General features: G+C 46.0%; 1 protein-coding gene across 2 annotated transcripts in view; it reads right to left on the minus strand.

Annotated features, from left to right (window-relative positions):
• Window positions 1-4,897, minus strand: part of LPIN1 (lipin 1) — a 62,726-nt gene extending 57,829 nt beyond the window's left edge. For both annotated transcript variants that reach the window (XM_077812514.1, XM_077812513.1), the window contains exon 1: window positions 4,795-4,897. The gene's annotated coding sequence lies outside the window, so the exon portion shown is untranslated. The remainder of the gene's footprint in view (window positions 1-4,794) is intronic.
• Window positions 4,898-6,173: the final 1,276 nt, after the last annotated feature.

The raw sequence follows: 6,173 nt of genomic DNA on the forward strand, positions 1-6,173 counted from the left end.
GAGAGTTGGGGTAGGTTAAATACCACTGCAGATACACAGGTTCCCCCAAACAACAGCTTTGGCCTCCATAGATGACAAGCGATATGCTCATTTGGGGGCGGGGACTGGAGTAAACTTCCTGGTATCACCACAAGGAAGAAGAGGAAAAATCCTGCTGCCACCCACTCAAGTGAAGAATAAGGAGGAAACTCCACCTGTTTGAAGTATGGATCACTCACTCACCTATTCAGAAATACACTATGTAGGCCATGATGACATGACCTTATAAGCTCCAAGTATGGTATGCCTGGCTTTAAAAATAAATATCTCATTGCCAGCATGACAGATAAAAAGTTTGCTTTAGACTATTCTGTAAATAAGATAAAGCAAGAAAAGCAACAAGAAAGGCTGGGATATTAAAAATATGGCTTAATCATAACATATTTTAATCACATACCTATTAGCCAAAGCCAGTACCAAAGGCCTTCCCAGCATGGTCCAGGGGCAGCAGCCTAGGAGAAAAATCAGGCCCACCAACTTCCTAGCTGCTGAAACATGTCCCTACCACACCCACACACTTCTGTCGTGTTTGTCTACTGGTGCCTAGTAATCTGCCCTCTGTTAATGTATTAGGCCCAACCATTATTTTTCAAATATCAGAAATATTCTGCAGTTCAACCCTAGTAAATAAAGTTCCCTAGTTCACTTCTGCATTTCCATGTTTGAAATGCAAGTGTAATCCACACACCTTCTGGGTGTGGTGTTCTGTCCTATCTAGTGGCACTGAGACCACTTAGAGCAGGGGTGGCCAAACTTTTTGGCCCGAGGGCCACATCAGGCTGTGAAACTGTATGGAGGGCAGGTAGGGAAGGCTGTGCCTCCCAAAACAGCCTGACCCCCGCCTTCTATTCGCCCCCTCCCACTTCCTGCCCCTGATTGTCCCCCTCAAAACCCCCGACCCATCCAACCCTCCCCCCCCTTTTCCCCTGACTGCCCCCTCCTGGAACTCCTCCCCGCCCCAAACTGCCCCCCGCCAGGATCCCACCCCCTATCCAACCTCCCCCCTCCGCTCCCTGTCCCCTGACTGCCCCGACCTATCCACACCCCCGCCCCCTGACAGGCCCCCCCAGGTCTCCCAGACCCTATCCAACCCTTCCTGTTCCCCAACCCTTGACCACGCCAGAACCTTCGCCCCTAACCACCCCCTGCTCCCTGTCCCCTGACTGCCCCCTGGGACCCCCTACCCAACCCCTTTACCGCCGCATGCGTGCGCTGCCGCCACCCCCTTACCATGCTGCTCAGAGCAGCAGGAGCTCGCAGCCCCGCTGCCCGCACAGCGGCGTAGCTGCAGGGGAGGGGGAACAGCAGGGGAGGGGCTGGGGGCGAGCCTCCCAGGCCAGGAGCTCAGGGGCTGGGCAGGATGGTCCCATGGGTCGGATGTGGCCCGCGGGCCGTAGTTTGCCCACCTCTGACTTAGAGAGAGAGAAAGAGAGAGAAAGAAATTAATGAGTCTGCTCTACAGCCTTTGCTAACAGCCAGTTGGCCTTTAGCTCATGCTGTAGAGGCTCATACACTGAGGTCCCAGGTTCAAGCCTGCCTGCCAAAAACCAGGGTCTGCTGATGTTACACAAGCACATATCAAACAAGAATGCCTTTGTGCAAATACTTGTATTTCTTTATCTTACACAAACTGTGGATCAAGACCCAAAAATGGGTTGCAACCCCATTTTAATGGGGTTGCCAAGGCTAGTGTTGGCCAAGGGCCCCAGCAAGTCCCAAGCCCAAGCCCCACCACCCATGGCTAAGGTTACATGCCCCCCACCTACAGCAGAGCCCTTGGGCTCGGTCTCCGGTCTCCTCCTGGGGTCATGTAGTAATTTTTGTTGTCAGAAAGGGGTCACATTGCAATGAAGTTGAAGAACCACGGCAATAGTTCATTGTAATAATGTCCTTTAGCTTGTATGGAGTTGCCATCATTTTCAACATCTGTCATTCCAAAAGCCCAAGAAGTCCTTCAGTTTGAAAATGTTGATGTTATATAAAAAATGTAGTACTATGTTAGTGCAGTACTATGTTTAGTTATATAAAAAATGCAGTACTATGTTTATAAAAGCACTTTAAACCAAAAAAGCAAGCTCAATCAAATTGGAGAGTGGAAGTTTGCTAGTGATGAAACCTCATGTGCAAAGACAGGAAGGATGGTCAGTGGTTAGCATGTTAGCCTGGGAGTGGAGTGACCCAGGTTCAACTGCCTCCTTTACCACAGAGGCCTTAGGCTCTTACTCTCTCAGTGCCTCAGTTTCCTATCTGTAAAATGAGGATCAATGTGGATATTTCTCTTTCTCTCGGGGCTGTTATTGGGATAAATACAGTAAAGATTCTGAGGTGCTCACATACTTTACCAACGGGGTCAAAATAAATGCAACAGATAGACAGCAAAGTACAAATTAGTACATGAGATTTAGAAACTTTTAAAATAACTGGAGAAAATACAGCAGGCTATATTCTGGTGCTGATCCAGGCTATTCCACTGAAGTCAAAGGAGTTTTAGAAAGGTAAATCAAAGCAGAATGCGGTCTGGTGATCCAAGAATAGAGCATATTCAACTCTGAGCTGGGACCTCTCTGTGGCCTAGTGTCCCTTTCTTTCAATTAAGTTGTATGGTTTATAATAATACAAAGTAAGATTTGTCTCTTAGCCTTTGACTCTATATTTTCTGGATTTAAAGAGTTTCAGATCAAACCCTTATTATATTTTGAGTTGTTCTGGTCATCATTGTGTGTGTGTGCATATACACACACATACCTACACAGCATACACATATGATGTATGAAAAAAAGCCTAGTATCAAATCCTGTTCATCTTCCTGACAACCCAATGTCACACTGAAGTGAATGGGGTACTCACATGAGTCAAGAAAGCAGATATTGGCATGCAGTTCACATCCTGGGCTAATAACATGAAGATTTTAGTTTAAAACAAAGCTATTAGAGATCTAGGAGCATCAGAAATCCATTAGTGTTCCACTGCTCTTATGTTTCGCACCCTTACTCTTGAGATTGTCAAATAATTTTGCTGGGGATTATTTTTTACTTGATTTTCATTTTTAAATTCACTCCAGGAATTTATGCCACTTTTAAAGCAAGCAGAAATTTCCATCTGACTTTATAATTGAAATGCTGACAATGACAAATCCTTATCTACAGCTATTTAAAAGTTGCTGACATATATATTTTCTGCCATGGTAATGAAAACAAGCAAAGAAACAACAAAACAGAACAAAGTGGAGTTTAAGGGGTCTGTTGGTAGGCCAATGAGTTTACATATGAAAGAGAAAATCAACTCCAAAGCATAGTAGTTAAGGTTTATCACATATCAGTGGTGAAAACATCATCTTGGTTATCTAAGTATTATTAGACAGGCTACTACATAGTAGTGAAGCACACTCTTGTCTTATAATAAAAACATAATTCGCACAAAATATAGCATTTCTTCAAAACACAACACAAATTCTTCTCACGTAGCACAGTCTCAAAAATGAGGGTGAATATAATGACATTCATATAAAACCTTATAATAAAGTACATAATGAAAGTTTAAATCCCTCTTCTTAAAGGACAAAGAGGATCTATCGCTCGAAACAACTGCTAGTTGTTACAGAAGGAAAACACCACAAAACAAAAATTGAAGTTCAGTTTTACACATTCCACTACACAAATTCCACTACCCTCAAACCAGCTTTTACTTATCTTAAATCTATGCCTCACCTGGCCTGGTTATCCCCCTTTCCTTTTCCCCTCTCAGCTAAAGCTGGGATGTAGTCTAGTGACATTAATGTAGCATGTTTCTTCAGTAGATCTCAAAGGCAGGTAAAGACATATGGGAAAAGTGAAGCACGGACGGGTGAAGTGACTTGCCCAAGGTCACACAGTTAGTCAGTAGCAGAGCTGGGAACAGACTCCACGTTTCCTAACTCCCTGCTCAGCTCACAGCTGCCTATAGGGGAGTCAGGTACACTTTGCTGAGAATAAACAACTAAAGAGAGAAATCCAGCTCTCTCCTCTCCACTCATTTTTTGACTGAGGCAGACAGGGAAAGAGGATTTCTCATCCTAGCCTTTTGGGGATCTGGTGGAGCACTTTCTAAAGCCTAGCATTGATGGTTCCAGCAAGCCAATTTAAAATTAAACATTCAGATGAACCTGAAAACAGAATTTAGCTGGAGGAAAGTAAGCTATATCATTTCTTCACAAGAATTATTATTTTCACTAAAATTGTTACTAAAACCAGACCCAGAATTAAGAGAAAAAGCTAGTGCTCCAGGCAGTTCAGACCATCCAAGGCACGGATCTGAATCCAAGCAGGTGAGAGAAGGGACCCCCAAGGTCATGGCACCACATGCCAGAGGAGGATGAAAAGCCTGCCTGGTGATGCTAGCTTAAAGCTCAGGATTTCAATGGGTGACATACCCCAAAGCAGTTAAAAACCCAGCTCTGTCTTTCCCATTGCCCCACCCCAAATCCTCCTTGTGTTTTATAAACTCCCCAATTCCTCCTTTTATCATCGATTCGCCGCACCTTTCCCCCCCCCCCCCCCAAACAGAAAGCATCAACAGCTCCCAGGACCACAGGAAGGCAAAAACACATCACACATACACAACACCCCACCCTCACCCCTTATTCTCCTTTAGGGCAAAGAAGGAGGTAGGGAAGAATATCAAGACAAAGCACTGAGTAGCTCCAAAGCTTGTCTCTCATCAACAGAAGTTAGTCCAATAACTGATATTATCGCTCCAAGAGGAAGCTCAGTTACTTACTGCCTTGTCCTGGGACTGTCCTTTGTGTGCAAACAGCTTGCTGCAGAGATGTCAATTGACCTCACTGGCTGGCTAGTGCCCGCCCTAGAGGAGGGACCCACAGGATACAGACATGGGTAGGTGGGGGGCGAAAGGGGAATCAGGAAAGCCTCAGAAAAGCAGCCTTCAGCCTACACCGCAGCAGACCTATCACGTGTCAGTCGCTTGGGGCCTGATCCTGTGAATGTCCCCAACACCCACTGCTGCATGCAGTGTAGATGCAGTGTAGTGTGGGCCCCAAGATATTAAAGAGAAAAGACACAGAGCTCTGCGTGGCTCGAAAGCTTGTCTCTCTGACTGACAGAAGTTGGTCCAATAAAAGATACTCCCTTACTCACCTGGTCTCCCAAACATCCACTGACATCAGTAGGAATTAAAGCAGCCCAGCATCTAATAGTAGGGACTCAGCATCCCACCAGATAAGGCATTTGGGGGCTGATCCAAAGCTCCCTGAAGTCAGTGACTCTTCTCGTTGACTTAATGGGTTTTGGATCAGGCCCTAGGTAAGGAAACTGACTCCATGGGATTTTAATGTTCATTCGGTTTTTTTTTTTTTTTAAATCTCACAATTCAGGGCAGACAGATTTTGGTGTGTGGGGTGCATTTCAAATCTGCCTCCCCTGCTGGAAAAGTCCTACAGAATGTAATGGGATGAATTCAACAGGGTTCATTAGAAATTAAACAGACGTCTACAGGCATGACGCTGAAATCCTATCAGTGGGATTATATCAGGGACGTCTTTGGCCAAATATACCAAAAGGGGTTATACTAAAAGTTACATTCTGTGCAAACACGGGGGGGGGGGGAAGCAAATGCGGGACCTAATTTTATACATTGCCCAGACATAAAAAATGAAGAGCTCAGGAGAGAAACCCCCCAAATTACAGTTCACCCTCAACTGACAGTCCTGGGGGGACCAGCCAAAAAAAAAAAAGCAGCCAGCAAGCCAACAGGCCGGGGCATTAACTAAAGGGGGGGAACCCCTCTGTATCAGAAACCTGGGGCGTTCGCCTTTTGCAAATGCAGTTGCTCATCATATGGCGCCCCTGCCAAAGTGACCAGATCAAGGGCCCAACCCTGCTAGTTTTCCACCCACAGGACTAGCCCTGGGAATCACAAGAGACAGGGTGGGAGATCATGTCTGTGACTGGACCAGCTTCTGTTAGTGAGAGACACACGGTCTGGAGTCACACCGCGCTGTTCTGGGAATCAGGGCACTTCTGTGCAGCAGGGTGCAGCCTCTAAACGGGCTACCCTGAGTCCTTTCTCCACCAAGAACTACCAAGGAGCTTCCTTTTGGGGGGAAGCAGCGTCACGTAGCACGTCACCCGCGCTGCTCT

Source organism: Eretmochelys imbricata, chromosome 3 (assembly GCF_965152235.1).
Source record: "Eretmochelys imbricata isolate rEreImb1 chromosome 3, rEreImb1.hap1, whole genome shotgun sequence".
NCBI lineage: Eukaryota > Metazoa > Chordata > Testudines > Cheloniidae > Eretmochelys > Eretmochelys imbricata.